At 38.8% G+C, this 21,519-nt stretch overlaps 1 non-coding gene across 1 annotated transcript; it reads left to right on the plus strand.

Annotated features, from left to right (window-relative positions):
* The first annotated feature begins 3,805 nt into the window (after positions 1-3,805).
* On the plus strand, positions 3,806-3,877 carry trnap-ugg (transfer RNA proline (anticodon UGG)). Its single transcript has one exon. It is a non-coding gene; the product is annotated as a tRNA-Pro (tRNA).
* Positions 3,878-21,519: the final 17,642 nt, after the last annotated feature.

A 21,519-nucleotide genomic window follows, 5' to 3' on the forward strand; every position in this document is an offset into this window, starting at 1 on the left:
CACAGATGTTTTTTCCCTGATCTACCATGAAAAGTTTGATGTATTTATGGAGCTGGACAGCACTTTGATCTACCTTTCAAAAATGCTGCTCTCTGTCTTATATGCCTCAGAAGTCCTTTCTGTGCACACACTAGTTTGAACGCTGCTTCTTTGTTCCAGACATAAGAAATATTTGTTAAATATGCCATAAAAATGCCAACTTGGTTTTGAGCTGTAACTCCATACATACATTTCCATTAGTTTCAAGCTGCAAATGTTGACCATATTGATTCAAATGAATGGATTTGTCTCTCTCCCCTACACTATACTCGCAATTGCAATGGCATTCTGTTCAACGATTGGCTACGAAGTTGTGTCTTAACATCTAAGCTCCCCACAAAATGAATCGTCATTATTTGGTGATCTTACCTTTGATGTAGCAACCTCACCAGGTGAGATTTTCATCAGTCACCATGTTAGCATGTCATTGGGAGCATGTTGATGTTGGCATGTAATACAAAACCACTGGCCTGACTGAAAGCTCTTAATTGTGTTACCCATGCTGAGAAAGTTGTATTTTCGGTTTGGTCAGTTTGTCTTTAAGCAGGATTATGGTAAAATGGATTTCCCATGTTTTATGCTCCAGGACAAACTGGTTAAGGAAAAGCTTTTTCAATCTTATCTAATGTAACTGAACTTGTTTGAAAAACGTTTTAAGCTCTCAAATGGAAAATAATGTTAGATTTTAAAGAAAATACAAAACATGGGGCTAAACATTTTCTGGGTTTTACTCTTTCCGAGTGCCCATCTAGTAAATTCAATGGAGCGGATATAAAGCACCTCTAAAAACAACACAATCTTACATTTTCAATTGTATTCAATAGTGAAAAACTATGTATTTCAAATACGTTGGGGACTATGGCCATGGTGCGACCGGCTGCCAAATTTCCAATCTATCATCCAATCATAATACTCGCTGTCCATTGTGAGAATGGACCTAAGCCAATCACGGCGCAAGTTCACAATGGACAGAGCCACTCAAGGCATGGCTTCGCTCTGAACCCGCCCCCCTCAGCCTTTTGATTGATGGTGGACCTGTTGCGTGCCGGATCAGACCTATTAATGATGATGGTAAATATGATCAGCCCTTAAATCAGACTTTAGTTCACCTGGAGTAAATCCAGCAGCTACCCTGCAGTATACAAAGCCATTCAAACTAGCTGCACCTTTACCAGCTCTGAGAACACTTTAATGATCAATCATTATAAAACATATCAGAGATATTATTCTGAAATGGACCAATCAAACAATGACTACTTTTACTGTCGCTACTTTAAGTACATTTAGATGAGAGTACTTTCTACTTTTACTGGAGGACATTTTGAATGCAGGACTTTTACAGTGACAGAGTATTCCTACACTCTGGTACTTCTACTTTACTCAAGTACACAATTTGAGTACTTCTACTTTTACTCAAGTGCAAGATCTGAGTACTTTTTCCACCTCTGACTGTATACATATCATAGCCTGATCGTTGTTGACAACAGAGACAATATATACTTGTGTGTGGTTTTAATAAGGTTTTACAATAACCGACATTATTATTACCCACTTTAATTTGAGATGCCTATTGGTTACTGGTGGCGTTTTATGAGTTTATGTTCATCAGTGTATTGTTTCATTAAATAATATCATATATTACATACCATAGATATCTTTATGTCAGATAAAGGATCATTGCTCAGTATAATATGATACAGCTTGTGTTTATGTGCTGCAGGAGGGAGACATTATTATTGTTTAATATACAGTATATTAAACAGTATACAGTATATTAAACTTATAAACCGTATTGAATAATATATTAATTATATCATATATACATACATCAATAATTGATGGGTAAAACGATAGCTTCACAGTTTATGAACATAATGTGTTTATTATGATAGTGTGTAGATCACATGTGTAATTAATTGATAACATGTATTCCGTGTTGTTTGCTTTGCAGTGTAGTTTGCTGTAACACTGTTATTTTACTTTAGATGAGCACTAAACATAAAGGCCATAAAGAAATGGGAGATGCAGAATTAATCAGCTTTGGCCTTCGGGGGGAAATAAACCAGCTCAAAAGCAAAGAAGAAAGAAAAGTGGCATGACCTCTATCAGAAGACAATGTTTAGAAACAGATGCACCTATAACGTATGTGTTTTGGATGAACAAACACATAAAATGTGCATTTCAGGTGTGCTTGTGACATCCGTGTCATTCGGAGGCTTCTGGGACGAACGATCGGCAACAGCTCAGCACGACTGGTGAAGCAGGTAAGGGAGAATGACAGGGAGGAATGGATGGACCGGTTGGCACACCATCTTGGGGAGTGAGCTGACTCTATGGCTCAGCCCGGTCTCTTCCCTGTGGTTTGCCAGGAGCTCCCAAAGCCCATCAACATCCCAGGCAGTTGCTGGGTGCTGTCCGTGTATGGCAGGGATATGCTCTTCTGCATGGACCATATCACGGCCAGCATCACCTCGTCATGTAGTTCCATCTTAAAGATGGACTCAACCAAAAAAGGTAATATATAATCTGACTGTATTTTCAATGTATGTTATACTCTCTTATACATAATAATAATGTTTGCAGTGATAACATTACACACATAGTTTTTATTATAAATGTGTTCGGTGTAATACCTTTACATTCATTTACTGCTATAGATCATTATTAATAAATGCGTGAACTAAAACTTTGCTGTTGTCACATTCCAGACCACAAAGAACCTGGCTGGCCATAGCAACGGGACAGCAGCAGCTATTCCATGCACCACCCTCTGCCCCTCAGGTGATGATGCAAAGGCAGAGTTTCCTGGCACCATGTGAGCTCTCAGATGGAGCGACTGCTGGTCGCTGTTCCACAGGCGCTGAATCCCAGCCTCTCCTCTGCTTTTCCTGCTCCTAGTCCCGCTAAAACCAGCCAAAAACAGACCATCAAAGTATTGCACAACACGTTCAGAAAGTGTGAGATGTTTTGCACAGCGGATACTGGACACAGTCAGTACAAGGGAGTTGTGTACTGCCACTTCGCCAAGGTTGTGCCCAAGGGGCAGTGGTTGCAGGACATTCAAAAAAAGGAGTAAAAAGTATTAAATACAATTGATATAGGTTTTCTCTGTTTTTAAACAACAACTTAAAATGCCAAAAGCTTCTTAGTTCATATTACATTTAAAAGTTATACATTTGTTATTTATCATAATTTATCCACAGCACACAAACAATGAGCTTCCATACAAGTCCATATTAGTTACTTAAAAACTATCCCTGAAAAATAAGTGTATGTAATAAACTTGAAATAAGTAAATAGGTTTAACTTTGTATGTTATAGAAATATATAATATTGAATAGAAATATATTAATAGTAAAATGCTCAACACGTGTTATTAGATTATTAGTAACTATCTCTAATGAATCCATGATAAGATTCAATCCTGCAATGTGTTGCTTTTCTGCCTCCAGAATTCAACACGTACTTTTTTTGTCTTAAGAAAATACATCAAATCCCGGATGGGCCCAAAACAGCTAATAAGGCATGGTACATGTTGTGTTTAGCTAGCCGAAAAGGGTTATGTGCAAAAATGTGTACTTCAAAATAAGACAAATACTCTTCCGTTCTACAAACCGAGTGTTGAGTTGGGGCAGATACTTATCAAGTCTCACCACCTGTGTGGAGAAGCCAAGCTGTGTCCATGGACTGCAAATCATGGAAACTGTTTTGCGTTGTGGTTTAAGCAGGCTATCGTTGGAAACACAACAAAATACTACATATTCATGGCTCGTTGGTCTAGGGGTATGATTCTCGCTTTGGGTGCGAGAGGTCCCGGGTTCAAAACCCGGACGAGCCCATGTATGTCGGCATGTTAGATGCTTGGTTTATGTAGCAAAACAGGTTAGGTGTAAGAAATGTCTATTTCAGAATATGACAAATACTCTTCCCTGCTACAAAACGAGTGTCGATTTAGGGAAGACAATTATCAAGACTCACCGTCTGTGTGGAGATGCCAAGCTGTGGTCAATGGATGGCAAGCTGCAAAACATCAAAACTGTTGATGACAAATAATCTTCCATGCTACAAACCAAGTGTTGTGTTTGGGCAGATACTTATCAAGTCTCACCACCTGTGTGGAGAAGCCAAGCTGTGTCCATGGACTGCAACTCATGGAAAATGTTTTGCACTGTTGTTTTAAGCAGGCTATCGTTGGAAACACAACAAAATACTATATTTTCATGGCTCGTTGGTCTAGGGCAGGGGTCGGCAACCTTTAACACTCAAAGAGCCACTTGGACCCGGTTTTCACAGAAAAAAAAACACTGAGAGCCGCAAATACTTTTTGACATCTAAAATGAAGATAAGACTGTATATAGTTTGTTATTATTATTATAATTATTATTACTATTATTATTTTACCTTTCCGCTTTGTATAAACAAGTATAGTGTATTGCTTATGAAATCCATGAAGTGCCGCAGAGAAAAAAGAATTGTATTCATGTAGTGAACACATTTTGATTTCTTAACTAATAAAAAAACACAACAAGTTAAGGGTCTCTTTCAAATGAAATGAAAGGTTGAACTTAAATAATACAGCATATATGGCATTATATTATAATACAAACAAAAAATGCCGTGAGCCGTCATCATATCGCCATTGGGCTTTTGGGGCGTGTATCGGAGCCTTGACCTGAATTTAAACATGAACTATTAAACTATTTCACATGAAAAATAAATATTTTCTAAATGTCTGCATAAATATTTATTTTACCTGGTTAATGGGACTTCTGCTCCTGAACCTCTGCGCACAGCGTCTGCAAATCAGCACTGTAGGAAGTCACTTTCATCTTTACGCAGGACTGTAAGCTGTCATCAGTGAGGCGTGAGCGGTGTTTGTTTTTAACAAAGTTCAAGGTGGAAAATAGCTGCTCACATACATATGTGGATCCGAAGACGGACAGGATTCCAAACGCATATTTCTTCATGTTTATGTAGGTGTCGGGGAGGCTATTCCATGTTTCAAACACAAGTTTTTCCGGTCTTGGAAGGTTCTCAATATCACTCCATTTGTGATTTTGAGCAAGAGTGGCCTTCTGACGGGAAACATCTTCGAGATCATCTGTCAAGCGTTTGAATTTGGACACCCATATATCTTTGTCGGCTATGTCAGCCAGCTCCAGCTCAAGATCAGGTTGACTTACACCTGCAAATGCAGTCACATTTAACAGGGTTGGATCGACGGTCAGGGGAGTGACCGGGAAGGACAATGTGTTTTTTTCCTCTCTGAACTCACAGAATCGTTTCCCAAACGATGCTTGCATTGTGGTGATTGCAGACTGCAAATACTCAGAATTTATCACCTTGTGAGCTTGTCTGAACTTTCTTAAAGAGGGGAAGTGAAGCAGTGTGCCTCTCTGCAAATCTCTGGCAAACACTGTCAGCTTGCGCTCAAACGCCAACACCTCCTCCAGCATGTGTAGCGCTGTGCCTCCTCTCCCCTGAAGAGTTGTATTTAGCGTGTTCAGGTTAGCTGTCATGTCCACCATGAAGTGCAGCTTTTCCAGCCACTCTGGCTGTTCCAGTTCAGGAAAGGTGAGCCCTTTGCTGCTCATGAAAGTTTTCACCTCTCCCAGACATGCAGCAAAGCGTTTTAGCACCTCTCCTCTGGACAGCCATCGGACAATATTATGCAGCAGGAGATCAGAGTACGTGCTTTCCACCTCATCCAGTAATGATCGGAACTGACGGTGACTTAAACCTTTTGCCATTATTTTATTGACAATCTGAATGACAACATTCATGACCTCTGTGCATTCTGGAGGAAAGGTTTGGGCACACAATGCCTCTTGGTGCAGGATGCAGTGAAATGTCAGCAGCTTTCTGTCCAGTGACTTCTGCAGTAAGGCCACAAAGCCCCTGTGTGCTCCGGTCATACTCGGCGCGCCATCAGTAGCCGCTGACACCAGGTGGGTTGTTTTTATTTCTTTGGCTCTTAAACAGTCAAGCACAGCCTCACAGATGTCCTCCCCCCGTGTCTGGCCTTTTAGTGGTATCAACTCAACCATTTCTTCCTGTGGTCCATCGGTGTTCATATATCGACAGAACAGCGCTATTTGTTCAATGTCACTTTTGTCTTTGGACGCATCACAGGCGATTGAGTACGCTGCAGCTGAATTGATGTCTTTAATTTGCTGTTTTGTGATATTTTCTGCCCTTTTTATGGTCCTGTCTTTGACAGTCTTCGCAGAGAGACGCATCTCTCTGATTTTCTGCATAATTTGACTCTTGTTTCCAAAGTCCGCAAATAGGTGATCTGAAATCTTAATGAATGACTCTTTCATATATTCGCCATCTGTGAATGGCTTCCCACGCCTGACTATTTCCTGAGCGGCCACAAAACTTGCATAGGTACACACAGCTTGTTTTCTCTCTTCTCCCTCTGGATATTTCTCAGCAAAGGCAGTGTGTTTAATTTGGAAATGTCTTGCGACATTTGATCTTTTATTGTTGGCAAGTTTCTCACCACAAATTAGGCATACTGGTAAGCCACTCTCTTCTGAGGTAAATGCAAATGAATCTGCCCAGGCATCATTAAATATTCTATTTTCTTCAGATATTTTTCTCTTCTTAGATTTCTCCATAGCCTACCTGGGGTTGAAAGTCTCGATAGATGCACAGCGTTTGGGCGGGCTAATAGGCTTCCGACTTCCGTGCGTGACGCATATTTTGAGCGACGAAAACTAAAAATAATAATAATAACATATTAATACAATAAAATAATTTTATTTTAATATTTCACGATCACAATAATGTTCAAATTTAGAACTACAATAAAAACGGACTAACAAAAATAAAATGCACTTCAAGCCGCACAGAGCCGTAGCATAAGGATGAAAGAGCCACATGCGGCTCGGGAGCTGCGGGTTGCCGACCCCTGGTCTAGGGGTATGATTCTCGCTTAGGGTGCGAGAGGTCCCGGGTTCAAATCCCGGACGAGCCCAGGACACGTATATAGGCATGTTACATGCTGAGTTTATGTAGCAAAACAGGTTAGGTGTAAGAAATGTGTACTTCAGAATTTGAAAAATACTCTTCCGTTCTACAAACCGAGTGTTGAGTTGGGGCAGATACTTATCAAGTCTCACCACCTGTGTGGAGAAGCCAAGCTGTGTCCATGGACTGCAAATCAAAGTTTGACAATAGTTATACAATGTGCACAAAGTTGATTGTTTTTTTCTTTTATTTCTTCTTTGCAGATTGACAGTGATGTCATTAATCTCATGGATGATGCCAGTCTTCAAAAATACATCCCGTCCTACGGAGACCGAATTACCATTTTAAATTATTGTAGAAGTAAAAAGCCCACATCATAACGAAAAAGAGGGCTTTTAGAAAAACTGAGGGAAAAAATTACACTGAGATCGGAAAGCTCTCCAGGAAACGCATCACGTACAGCAACAACAACAACACTGCCAAAGAAGCTGAAAGCCACAAGAAATATTGAAATGGATTCACAGTGACACTAACACAGCCAAACAAGTAAGGGCAAAGCAAGGAGGTGGCACTAGAACAATTAAACTATCAACTAATGCTGGTTTGAAGGAAATCCTTGAAACAGGAAAGGAACTATGTTTTCCTGATGGAATATCACCTAAAGGACCTGAATCAGAGTTCGAATTTGAGTTGTGGGATTTTAAACAAAACTGCCTTACATCTGAAACGTGCCCTTCAATTAGCACAATGTATGAAACTGTGCAAATGACAATGTTGCGATTTTACATCGCGACAAAGCCAAAACCATCTGAAAACGCTGACAGCATCACAGTTGAAGAGACATCTAAGTTGAATATTGTCTCGAGTGAAAATGATGACAACATAGACGTCATCATTGTTTTGGATGACATTTCTAGTGATCCTGAAATCACCTGTGGTCCTCATTTTGGCACCGAACAAGATGAAGAGGACACACTCATATTTGAGAGTTTTCCAATCCCTGTAAGTCCACTTGAGGCAGATAAACAACTAACGATCATTGTGCATCATGGAAACACCATACCTGACATGATTACTCCCTTTTCTGATGCAGAGATTTTAAACAAATCATTGAATGTGAGGCACATTCTCCCAGACAACAAGGAAGAAGCAGGCAGTGGTTCTGGTGTACTGAGGGATGTTCTCAGCTGCTTCTGGCAGGAATTCTATGACAGATGCACACTTTGGACAACAGTTAAAGTGCCCTTCATTCGCTATGATTTTCCTGCTGAAACATGGAAGGCAATTGGAAGAATACTTTTGAAGAGTTACCAAGATTGTCAATATTTCCCAAACAAACTTGCACTGCCTTTCCTTGAACAGGTGTTTTTTGATAATATGTACAGTGACCTCAAAGCACATTTTCTGCAACTTGTGAGCAGCCAAGAACGTGACATTTTGATGCAAGCGCTGACTGAGTTCACTGCAGTTGACACTGATGACCTTTTGGAAGTTCTCGACAGCTATGGCTGTAGAAGGAAAGTCACCGCAGAGAATCTTCCTAAAAGAATGGAAGAAATTGAACACAAAGAGATGGTCCAAAAAACGATGTTCGTTATTGACTGCTGGAGAGAAATTAACCATCAACATGACATCAGTCCAGAGACACTGTCTAAGTTGTTGTCTGACCTGCAACCCACCACAAAAAAAGTCAGCAAACTACTGAAATTTGATGTTGATTTGACTACAAATCAAAAGGAGGTAGCAAATCATCTGAAAAGATTCATCAGAGAGCTAGATGAGAGTAAACTTCAGAGGTTTCTACGGTTCTGCACAGGATCTGATCTGATTGTTACAGACAGCATCTATGTCGAATTTGAGAAAATGACAGAGTTCACAAGAAGACTGATTGCGTGCACATGTGGGAATATTCTGCAAATAGCTGACAGCTATGAGAACCTCCCATATTTCCGTTGAGAATTCAATGCAGTTCTTGAGAGCAATGTGTGGGTTATGGACATTGTTTAGACTCCAACAACAATAACTAAACTAATCCAAACTGTTAAGAGCCTTTCATGTTCGAAGTTGCATCGAATTGCAAGTAATGGTGTTCTACAGATACTGAATATTTGGGACCGGAAAGAAGCTCTGTAATAGTTACACCAAAGTCCAGCTTTGCAAAAGGGAGCCCAGCTTGACTACACAAACTTGGCGGTGTGTTCACAAACTACAACAAACTTACACATTGACTATTATTTTGCAGCTGCACAACACAATCCTGGCTGAACAGAAATGTAATTTGTTCATGTAATTCAAAACCTTGTAATGCCGCTAAGATGTTTAAGGATTCAATCAAGAACAGTGGCATTCATTGTTCTTGTATGGAAACAGTGAAATATAAAGTAATGATTGCTCCCTCTTACTTTTTGTTTAAATTGGAAAATGTTATACACATTACCCAGGTGAATGGCTTATGTAGGAGCATGTACTGTAGCTGACGTCTCATGTGACCAGTGGGTGGAATTAAAAAAAAACTCAGATGTGGTTATAAACACACTGAACTAATCTTCTGCCAGTTATCTTTTAAGTCTCAAAATCTGTTTCGTAGGCATTGTTGTGTGCAAACAAAACCTATGTTTTACTTTTGGATACTTTAATAATTGTTATTGCACTGGCACAATGCAGGCAGATAATTGATCAGTTTCTACTTTTCACATCGTGTGGATCAACCAATAAGACAAAAAAAAGGAATGCAAAAGGGCTGTCATTTTCCCCTTAACCTTGTGCTGAATGATCATGTTTTGTTAAATGTTACTTTTAACATTGAACCGTAAGTTAACGTTACAATGTGAAGAAAATTCATTTTCTTACAACACATTTTAATTCAGGTCTTCACGTCCCTATTTGTATGGGTATAAAGTGATTGGATAAATAAGCTTTACAATAATTGTTCAAGAGTGTTCTAAAATATCTCATAGTCATTCAAATTTGACAATAATTTGAGAAAATGAATTGTCATTAAAAAACATCATAAAATAATTGCTTATTAAGAACACTACCATTTAAAATTCTGTTTATGTAGGCTTTGAATTCTTGTTGCCTTTTTTAGATATTCAAATGTATTTAATTGTCTAAAAAAGATATCCTTTATTGTCATACTAAAGTTAATCATGTTTTTCTTTGCCAAAGGTAGGTTGCAATGTTATGGTGAACACAGTTAAAAGACTGATGTATATCAATATTGAGAACATGATGAATACTGCACTGACACTCATTGTATCAGCATTGGACAAAATGAGCTCCTATTAGTATGAACTCACAACCAAGCATCCAAAAGTCTGTTCACCTCGGGTTCTGACGGCTACATAGTGGCATTGAGAATACATACATGTAACCACAATGTGAAATACTTAAAGTAATTACAATAAATGCATAAAATGTGTTACTGTATAAAGACAATCTGATCCATTTAATTCATGTATTGCAAAAAGTTGTGAACTATGTAGCTATAGATTGAATCATCCAATTAGTGCTTAAAATAACATGTTCATTTGTGTATGCATATGTGGCAATAAGGACATATTGTGTTATTACATTTGTACCCTCCTCACATTATAATTTGTATCTTTACTGTTAGCTTTGTGTTACCTGGAATATGGTAAAAACTCATCTGCTCTGATGCTGAGTCGTTCTAAAGTGATATATGTATTCGCCAATACATAGCAATCAGTTGTTACCATTGTGTAACACATAGTCAATTATGTGTGTATACAATGTAGGAAAATGTAACAAAGATTTGGGGTATGCCATTAAAAAAAGCTGTAAAGATAGACAAATTAAAGCAGTGTTGCTGAGAGAAACATTTAAGGAATACATGAAATACCATTCGCTCTGATTTCTATTGATACATTTTTGACAAAATAATTACTTATTTTTTAAGGTCACTCACATTTTGTTATGAACAGTATTTTTTGTTTTGCATATTGACCAGTACCACATTTCACTTTGGATGGTACAAACATAAGGAACAGCTTTGTGTAATAAATACACACTTGTGTTCCATTTGACTCTATAGAAGGTAGATGGTAACTCACCTCCAAACAGCTGTGACCTTTACCCCTATTATGTTGTAATGTAACTTAATACAGTTTTAATAATCACTTCATTTCATTCTTTATTATCACCATCATTACAAAGCAAAAACACATCAATCAACTAAAACTCAATCACCTAAAACTGTGAATGACAAACAATGCTGTCATCTTGTTTACCCAAATTGCATTTATCTGCAACAGTAGACTTTTACATCACTTGCCACTCAGCAATTCTTTGTCCAAAGGGTACTTGCATAATAAGAAAAATATTGAGTTATGTAACTTGGGTAAAGTGTTTGTTTGCTTTGTATTTAGTCAAACAGTAGGAGCCCGCTTAATCCCCTGTGTAAGGTGTTTGTGGAAGAGAGGGTCCCTGAATTTTCTGTAGATTGCAACCTTTTAATAAATGAATAATTCAGATCATATTTTTGTGTTGTGTTAATTTATCATTCCTTCAATCTAATTGTTTGGTACTCTGCACTCATTTTCAATCATGCCCAATGCAAGCCTCAGCTACTTTTAGTTTGTTCCCTGAAGACGCTACATGTACCCTTGATCAAATAGTTGTCATTTTATTTCATCTCGTAACAGGATGTATAGATCAGCTGCAGCAAATGGATCTGCAGGATCATCCCATCCGTTCTCCGCCATGAGTAGACAACACAGTTCAAAAACAGTTTACCCAATATACCCAAATTGGACTCCTCCATGGCAATAGGTTTGAGTCGATCCTCAGCACTGTGCAACTCTGGGAATGAGTACATAATTACTGGCTAACCAGATTCTGTGTCATCAGTTGATCTTGGTCTGATTTTGTGGGAATTCCAGGTGTTGACCACTTCATCAAGTTCATCCTGCATAGAAAAAAGCAAATTGAATGAAAACCACACCTGTCTTAAGAAGCTTTCAGACATAACATCTACATGTCTAGATGGAGGCTGAGGTTGCTGCAATGTCCATGAACATAATGAATTATAATATTATTATTACTCAAACTACTTTTATTAATGACTCATCTCAGAAGGAAATGAAACATTTTACCTGAACAAGATTAAGGTAAGGATAAGACTTTCGTCCAAAAGTCTCCTGTGAAGTGCTTATCATCCTTGAGAGTTTGGAACAGGTTCATCCAGAACTGCACACTCTGTTTGCGGAGTATATATACCCTACCATCCTTCAATGCGCTGGTTTGCTGTGCTTCTTCCATAAAGAACACTTTTCTCCCCAGCAAAACTGTCCGAGTGTTCCTTCGCAAAAATATCTGCATTTCTTCTACGGAAACATTTTCCGTGCCCCTGTCTGCACGAATCCTCTCTAGACATCCACCTATACCTGAAACTGTTTTGATAAAGTAACTTGCAACTACTTTAGGATTTAGGACAGTTAGTTTAAGACAGGTTAGAACAGTTCTCCAACATTAAAATATCGTCTTTAATTTGAATAATATTGAACTGTTGTCACAAATGCATGTAGAATCATGCTGTTTGGTTGTCTCACTGCAATAATCATTTTTACAATGTCTACAGACAATATCTCGAGACAAAGGTTAGCAGTTCTTTCTCTATATATAACTCACTCCAATAACTAGCAGGCAGGTGAGTGGTAGACGTCAGGCTCTCAGCTAGCTGCTAACTGCCTTGATAAACATACTTAATTAAATCTCTACAGAAACATGAAAACCACCAGGCTGGTGGTCTTGGTTAGCCGTCACTTTTCCAACAAGCAACAAGTGTGTCGAAAAAACTAAACCCACAGTAACACACTTACTGCTAGCTAATCATGGTCTGCATTTCACAATGCCTTTGCGTTTTTTACAAACGTGAAAACAACGCAAGTAGCTTTATAACTCACCTTTTGTTCTGCCATTTGGAATATGCTTTCCTCCGGGACCCTTCTGGCGCCCAGAAACTCCGTTACCTCCTTCATTGTTCCGTAGTGCATTATGAGCCCGTACTTCTGACTTTAAAGTCAGAATTCTGAGAGATGTGGCCATAATCCTCATCCGTGGATTTTGAACAACATAAGCTTCTTGATATGTAATTTTGAAGAGGTGAGGGAGGCTCATATGTAAATTGCAGTGAATAGTATTACATATTCCCTATTTTCATTCATAAACTCAGCAAAGACAATCAGATAATGGATATCGATTCCTTTCCCGTTTTTCATTTTCTGATTTCCAAAATGAAAATCGGGAAAGGAGTCGTTTTCCGATTTTGGATTTCCCATCTCAGAACAGAAATCGAATGGCCGCGACGTACACGGACCGTGAAACCCCAAAGTCCTCCGGAATTTTCACCTTTAAACCATGAGCCTTGAGTTCATTGTCAGCCTTTGTCACATTTTCGATCGCATTCGTGATATTTCTGTGAAAGAAAAAGACAAAAGCCATCAGGATAATGCAGAACCGTGACAGGTCAGCTGTTTCCGATGGTGTTATGAGGATACGTGGTATACTATTAAATAAGGTACTGCTGGAGTTTCCTTGGACCTGAGCGGCGGGGTGGTTTCTCCTGAAATTGCTGTAGTGCTCAGTGAAACTTTGATGCCAACGCTTGCAAAATGTTCTTGGATTTCTCTTGTTGATTTTCCATTTGCCCGCATAAGACGAGTACCTGATGGGACCTCTCTCTGTTGATGCGCGTCATCCTTGCTGTAATGGGCAATCGGTGGATTCTAGGTGCCGGTTACACAAATTTAAAGCCCAAACTAGACGCACCAATAGCATTCCAGTTGAAACAAACACCTTCACAGATAAATAGAGTGCATAACTTGCTTTTGGCACAACGCACACTGTTATTTTTTTGGCTATTGTGAGAATCAAGGAAGAATGGAAGCTCCCAAATTCTACCAGACCAGGAAACCATGTTCTGCACAGGTGAGCTGACAGATTTTAAATAACCTATACTATGCCCTTTAGACCTTTGTGTGATCAGAAATCTGTGCACTTAAAATCCGTTTGACTGCCACGGAGGCACAAGTGGCCGCCATGACCATAAGGTTGGCACTCTAATTTAAGCAAACTATCGTTGGAAAGACCAAAAAATTGTGTTTTCTCATGGTTGTTGGTCTAGGGGTATGATTCTTGCTTTCGGTGCGAGAGGTCCCGATTTCAAATCCCGGATGAACCCAAAACACCTATTTAGGCATGGTACATGTTAAGTTTAGTTAGCCAAAAAGGGTGGAATAAATGTGTACCTCCAAATTTGACCAATGCTGTGCTATGCTACAAACCTAGTGTTGAGTTGGAGCAGACAATTGTCAAGGCTGACTTTCTGTGAGACAAAGTGCAATTAATTGAAAAAGTTTTGGGAGATCTTTTTGCTTTACAACTGTGAAGCTGTTCCCCGCCAGGAACATTGTCTTGTGTTTTGGCAAAAATTAGCCAAGTTGTAATTTGTAGACAAGCAGATCATTTTTAGCAAAGCTGTTTTAGACACATCCCGAATAATAAAAACAGTTCTGGAGTTGAATTTAAGCATGATTTTGCAGGGGAGAAAAATATTGTACCTTCTGACCTTGGTCTTAAGTTTGATTCTAATTTTGGGTAAGTGACGTCCCATGTTCAAATGCTGGAAAGGCCTGAAATGAGCAGTGAAAACTGAGTATCATTAACATTTCGGAACGGATAACGTCTACATTTTTTCGTGTTGGGGTTAATAATGATGAAGGCTTACTTTCATTGTAGCGAATCAATGCATATATAGGAAAGCTGTTTTCAACTAAGAAAAAGGCCAATTAATATCTATTCTTTGGCAGTTTCATTTAAGCAAACTTTTCTTTGAAATACAAAAAAAATTGCCTCTTGAAATGGCACGTTGGTCTAGGGGTATGATTCTCGCTTAGACTGTGCCTTGTTACAAATACTGTGTTGTATTGGGGCAAATAATAATAAAGGGTCACGTTCTTGTAGCCAAGCCATTTTAATGTAAACACATCCCCAATAATAAAAACAGTTTGGATGTTGAATTGAAGCAGGATTTCGTGGGGCAGACACAGATTCAAACACATGACATGACTGGTCTGGGGTATGATTACAACTTTGGGTACTTGGGGTCCCATGTTTACATCCTTGAAAGGCCTAAAGTGACGAGTGTAGCTTGAGTATCATTAGCACTCTCTGAGTGGATAAAGTCATAATGAGGTCTTTTTACTTCACAACACAGATATGTCTATACGCGTGTTAGATGCCAGTTTACTTAAAAAATGTAGTTAATATGTACTTTACAATTTCACCAATCCTGTACCTTGTTACAACCATTGTGTTTTGTTGGGGCAAATAATGATCAAGTCTTACCTTCTGTGTAGAGAAGTCATATATTTGTAGCAATTCTGTTTTAACACATCACAAATTATAACATGGATAAAAGTTGAATATAAGCAAGATTACATGATTCAGAGCATTGAGGCCTGAGAAGTGTGAGGAATATTGCCAAGTTTGACTTTGTAGAGAAACCATGCATTTTTTTTTGTATAAGGCAAATGCTAATCAATAGAAAGTGTTTGGTAGATTAATTTAGACAATAAAAAAACTAAAATAGCCCCTTGACATCAGGAGTGAAGCCTCAGTATAATTTGCATTTGAGAAAAGTTGTTGACCAATGCTGTGCATTTTCAGGAATATTGTGTTCGGCAAGATGAGTAAATTGCAACTGCTTTGAAGAGTGCCATGCCGTTTTAGCAAAGCAACAGTTCATGAAATACCTTTTCCAAGTAATCAAACGTATTTGGCAGTTTCATTTAAAGGGACTCTATTATACCTTTTTTTTAAACACAGATTTATATAAAACATGTCTCTGAAGTGTTTGGCTGAAATACCAAACAGAAGATTTAAGATGCCATACACCAAAAATGATGAATGAAGCCCAGGTAAAATTACAATTTACTTAGCGGATAATAGCAGTGATAGATATGTTTTGCTACACAACTTCACCAATTCTGTGCGTAGCTAGAAACATTGTCTTGCGTTTCGGCAACAAAAACAGTTCAACTTCCCTGTTGCCAATCCATGTTCATGTAAGACTAATGCCAAAAGTAAGGTAAGGGTTTGGTGTGGTGGACATTCCACACTTAGATGAACAAATATACAATCTTTAAACAAAGTTGTGTTATTTAATGACAAGTTTAAAGCTTTTAACAAAATCAATCTCTTTCCAGCTAGAAGGCCAGAGTCCTGCACAACCAATGTAGTACAAGGATCTTGTAATATTTTTTTCTATGGACATTTAATTGTCTTCATAACAGGCGAGGCGGACTACTGCTCTCAGCGTGTCCATCTTTATTCAACTTGCGTTAACCTGCGCATATAAAGTATGTCATCTATACAACGCGAGCCCATCAACTCAGTGGTCAAAGATCTTCTATTGACACCAAGATGTTACAGATCTGACCCCAATACAAAAGAAAAGCAATCACTTTATACGGAAAACAGGAACAGGAAATGGAAGGTCTCAGCCAATCAAATTCTGTTTAACAGGCTATTGGTGATAGGTGGCTAGACGAGGTAACAATGCATAGATGGTGATTACGTTACCTTACATCATGTTAATTCCCTGACAATGGTAAGCTAAAAGAACATTTAGAAGTTTTAGATGTAGACGTGATTTTAAACTTATCATTAAATTAGCCTCTGATAAATTTCCACAATATTTGGCATTTGAATATAAGCAGGATCAATAGTCCACTGCGCCACAGCCTCCCACATGACATGGCTTGTTGTTTTGGGGGTTTCAAGTCTTCTTCAATAAAGCATGATTTCCATGTTGTAAAATAGTGTCCCGTTTAAGTAAATACAATAAACGATAAGGCATGCTTTAGAGTGCGGCTACCTGGTGATTGACAGATAGCTACTGCACCATGGCATTGTCCCTTTTATGGATGCATCTTTAAAGTATTACAACACCACATCAGTCTCTTTTGTTAGCATCCACTTCCTATGCATAATAAAGTCAGATTAAGTGGACCATTGCTTCCACCGGTACAACAATCCTAATAATATCCACAAGAGTGTGTGTATGTTTGAGATTAGAGAGATGAACATCTGTAGAGCTTCGAGTTCATACTACTGTAGTCTGAACCCGGCTTTAGTGTCTGTCCAGTTAACTGTACACTGTTTGATCTGTCTGATCTGATTCCAGGAAAAAAGACCAGAGAGAGAAGAAGACATGATAATGGTGAGAGAGAGAGAGAGAGAGAGAGAGAGAGAGAGAGAGAGAGAGAGAGAGAGAGAGAGAGAGAGAGAGAGAGAGAGAGAGAGAGAGAGAGAGAGAGAGAACTGGATGAAAGCAAAGATAAATTAGGGAGTGGGGAAACAGTGTGTTTTACAATCAGCATGCATGCATGTAATTCTCTCAGCCAACGCACTGCAGCCATTTTAGCTGCTCCTTCTCATTCTCTCTCACCGTCTGCTTCCACCTCCCTGTTGTTTCTAAAAATAACCACTCCCAAATCGTGTTATCTACTGAAACGAACCTTCATTCTCCCTCTCCATCGATTTAACACCCATAAATGTTTGACAGATGGGCTGGACGGGTCATTTTTCAGTCTGTATTAGGGATGCTGTGTGGGTACAGTATTTGCATGTGTGTTTAGGTTGGGAGCCAAATGGTAACATCGAATAAGGGTGAAATAAAAATGTGATACACAACTTCTCATAGGTTAATGCCCATTCTTTAAACACAACACATGCACACCAGATATCAGACATGTTTTGAAAGTTAATTTTGTGCAGAATATCAAAGACAGCAAGTTCAAACACATATACACACAATAATTACCTTGTATTGGAGGTGGGGTTTGTCCCCAACTACAAGATCTTTTGTCTGATATTAGGGATAAACAAGCACTTGGAGCACTGTTTCAAATTTGCTGCTGTTTGTATGGATGTACCTGTTATGGAGGTATTCCCAAGCTCCCACCCACAGTGAGATCCAGCATTGAAAGAAATCACAGCGGAGGCCTAATGAGGGCAGAAAAAAAATCCCAAATAGCTGAAAAAAGATAACTGCCACAGCCACAGGCTTAACATCCTAAATCTGTGAGAATTAAAGAGTGTGTGGGAGACAGAAAGTCAGACAGTTTTATTTCTGTACCACCAATATTTTTGTAGCTCTTTTCTAAGACAGTAAAGATGCTGTTCCTTCGTAGTTGATAAAAAATATAATTGTTGCTAATGGGGGATGTGGTTTGATGCAAGGCGTACCACACAATAGACTCACAAACATTCACAGAGCTAGTCGAGACACATGTAAAAAAAAACACACTTTAATTGAACTCTGGAGCTTTTAGTCTGTTTCCTGTTGCAAGCTCCTCACTCTGATACAATTACAAGGGTTATGCCTGATACTTTTCTTTGTTCTTTGTTCTTTTTTCTGTTTTGTACTTGCTTGGAAAGGATGCTTATTTAACCTTTCAGTTTCTCTTCCATGAACATTTTTACAGTGTAACATTACAAGTAAATGTGCTTTACGAATGTTTAAGGGCATGGCTGCACTTGCCACATTACCTACATGGCTGTACAGGAAGCATTACTGGCTAGTCCAATACATTTGGTCCATACATTAATTGATCAATGGATTGCCACAATTTTAGTAACAGATGCTACATTTGAATAAGTTTGGTGACGACCTGGCTGTTCATCTAGCGCATAGTTGTCAAACTCAAGGCCCGTGGGCCAAACCTCATTTTTGTGGCAGCCGCTTCCTCACAGAATGGACCCGCTCTGTTAAAGTCAGTCCAGTGTCGCTACGGCCCATTCAGAGACAAACATGGATTTATGTTTTTTTATTTACCTTGCGTTACGATTATTTAAGGTTTGGTCGATAAAAAAAAAAAAAATGAAGTCTTGGCTTGCACAGTTTTAAATTGTTCTCTCTATATTCAGACAATAAATACTTGTACATAGGTGTGTACAGTTTGTGAAGGCAGGAGGAAAACTTCCTCGATTACCGTCTCCTCTGTTCCTCCTCACCAGTCACCACTGCCCTCCCCCTCCCTGAAAATAATGAGTGACAGGCGATTGTAACACCTTTATGTAAGAGTAAGACAGAGAAATGTAAGTGTGCACCCACATGAAGTATTTTTGTGTCTACATGCACCATATACATTATCTCACAAAAGTGAGTACACCCCTCGCATTTTTGTAAATATTGTATTATATCTTGTAAGTGGGGCAACACTAAAGATATAACACGTTGATACAATGTACAGTAGTCAGTATACTAAAATAACTCAACACACAGCCATTAATGTCTAAACCGCTGGCAACAAAAGTGAATACACCCCTAAGTGAAAATGGCCAAATTGTGCCCAAAGTGTCAATATTTGGTGTGGCCACCATTATCTTCCAGAACTGCCTTAACTCTCGGGCATAGAGTTAATTAGAGCTTCACAGGTTGCCACTGGAATCGTCTTCCACTCCTCCATGACGACATCACGAAGCTGGTGGATGTTAGAGACCTTGCGTTCCTCCACCTTCCGTTTGGGGATTCCCCACAGATGCTCAATAGGGTTTACGTCTGGAGACATGCTCAACTAGTCCATCACCTTTACCCTCAGTTTCTTTAGCAAGGCAGTGGTCCTCTTGGAGGTGTGTTTGGGGTCGTTATCATGTTGGAATACTGCCCTGCGGCCCAGTTTCTGTAGGGAGGGGATCATGCTCTGCTTCAGTATGTCACAGTATATGTTGGCACTCATGGTTCCCTCAATGAACTGTAACTGAGCACTGACAGACTGACCCCCCTACCTTGTAACCTCTGCAGCAATGCTGGCAGCAGTCATACGTCTATTTTCAAGAGACAACCTCTGGATATGATGCTGAGCATGTGCACTCAACTTCTTTGGTCGACCATGGCGCGGCCTGTTCTGAGTGGAACCTGTCCTGTTAAACCGCGGTATGGTCTTGGCCACCGTGCTGCAGCTCAGTTTCAGGGTGTTGGCAATCTTCTTATAGCCTAGGCCATCTTTATGTAGAGCAACAGTTTTTTTTTCAGATCCTCAGAGAGTTCTTTGCCATGAGGTGCCATGTTGAACTTCAAGTGACCCGTATGAATGAGTGTGAAGGCGATAACACCACATTTAACACACCTGCTCCCCATTCACACCTGAGACCTTGTAACACTAACAAGTCACATGACACTGGAGAGGGAAAATGACTAATTGGAAAAAAAGTGGCCATTTTCACTTAGGGGGGCACTCACTTTTGTTGCCAGCGGTTTAGACATTAATGGCTGTGTGTTGAGTTATTTTGAGGGCACAGCAAATTTACACTGTTATACAAGCTGTGCACTGACTACTTTACATTATATCGAGGTGTCATATTTTCAGTGTTGTCCCATGAAAAGATATAATAAAATATTCACAAAAATGTGAGGGGTCTACTCACTTTTGAGAGATACTGTATCAATGCACATCCATGTGTTTAGGCTACCCAACCAATCTTTTTTTATTTATTGTACAATTGGTGTAATTGTTGACTGTTTGCTTCTCTAAACTTTTCTTTCAGACGTAGTTATTTATGAACATATTACCAAAACCAATAATAATCCAATGCAGAGGCAATAATGTAATGTAATACATTTATATATATATATATATATATATATTTAAAACAATACGAGGTAACCATGAAGTCGTTTACATCTATGAGTCAATATTAAATGTCTACATTGTTACAATCAAAAGCTGCACTAATTGACTTTTTATATTAACAATGTCAATCACTACAGTAAATGGTCATATACAATATTTATAAAATATTTTATTCTCCAAATGAGTCTCCGTCCAGCACAAACACAAATGAGTCTTTTTGAAATGGACCGTTAATGTTTTCTGAGTACAACAAACAATGCTCTGCAATTCTGTTTTCAGCAGCATGATGTTTTTACTCTATAATTTATCCCAGTCCTTTCTTCTTCCATGTACTCCTGATCGATATTCCAGTCAACATAACTCAACACTTCCTTATTTATATAAAGTTGAGTTATAGTCTTTAGCTTGTTCATAAGCTAACTTATATATTCATTTAATTATTAAGCCTTCAATTAAAAAAAATCTTGATAAAAAAAGACATATTACTTCATGTTTTAAAGCAGAACACACAGTACATCCTGACCCATATACAGTAAATCTAACCACCCCCCCCTCACCCACTCAAACACACTGTCACAAACACAGTAGGCACCACTGTGTAAATGTAAAATCCCACTGCAAAGGGAAGTCTGTAGTCATCTGCATTTAATTGGATTCCAGCAGAAACCACTTAAGTCCAATTATATCCATTTCTCAACATATGTATAATTATTTACCAACTAATATTTGCAAGTCATAAGGCTAAACAAACACAACAATAATAGTGAATGCCTTTCAATCGCTGGAGTAGGATTTATCATTCTGCAGTGCATCAGGCAAAATGTGCAATTTATGATTAATTGCACAC

Source organism: Eleginops maclovinus, chromosome 23, assembly GCF_036324505.1.
Source record: "Eleginops maclovinus isolate JMC-PN-2008 ecotype Puerto Natales chromosome 23, JC_Emac_rtc_rv5, whole genome shotgun sequence".
NCBI lineage: Eukaryota > Metazoa > Chordata > Actinopteri > Perciformes > Eleginopidae > Eleginops > Eleginops maclovinus.